The following is an 802-nucleotide window of genomic DNA, read 5'->3' as shown; positions in this document are numbered from 1 at the left end:
TCAGGACGGTCAGTCGGTCGGTCGGTCGGTCTACAACTGACGATCGGACTGACACAACAGTCAGATGGATTGTTCCTGACTGTAGACTGATTGGTGTTGTTTCGGGACAACGGACCGGACGGAAGAAAGAACCACGTTTTGAACCACCATTCCAGATGAACAGTCATGAAAAGGACCAATAAAAACACAAACATTTACCTGCTGCCATTTCTGATTCTGTTTTAGCAACAAACGGTTAAACGGTTTCTACTATTTGATTTACTAATGATTCATCAACAGCTGCCTGGTTTGAATTCATTTGTTCTTTCTCTGTTACTGATGTGAGGAAACCTAGACTGAAGTCAATCTCCCATGAGCCTCTGCAGATCGCACTTCCTCTTCTTCCCCCGTCTTACACACACACACAGCAGGATATCCTGTGTCACCAGACGGCGTGCGTGTGCGCACACGTCAATAATACAACGTGTGACACACTTCAGCAAAACCTGCACTCTGAACCACCCGACCACGGTACCGTTCCTGCACCACCGGAACCCGACGTCAGAAACAACCATCATCATTGGATTTATTATTATTATTATTATTAATAATATTAATCAAACTAAGACCTTTCTACGTGGACGACTGTCTTCTCTCTCCCTCCAGTGTTTTTCTGCCTCACTTTCTCTGAGTTTATCCATTTATACCCAGGTGTGTCTCGTCAGTCTGTGAAAGTCACAGAGAGAGAGAGTGAGAGAGAGAGAGAGCAGAGAAAACAGTCTGCTGATTAATTATTGAACATACCAACACATGTCTTTGCTCT

This window comes from Cynoglossus semilaevis, chromosome 17, assembly GCF_000523025.1.
Source record: "Cynoglossus semilaevis isolate Cse_v1.0 chromosome 17, Cse_v1.0, whole genome shotgun sequence".
Lineage (NCBI taxonomy): Eukaryota > Metazoa > Chordata > Actinopteri > Pleuronectiformes > Cynoglossidae > Cynoglossus > Cynoglossus semilaevis.
This window is presented reverse-complemented; position numbering follows the sequence as displayed.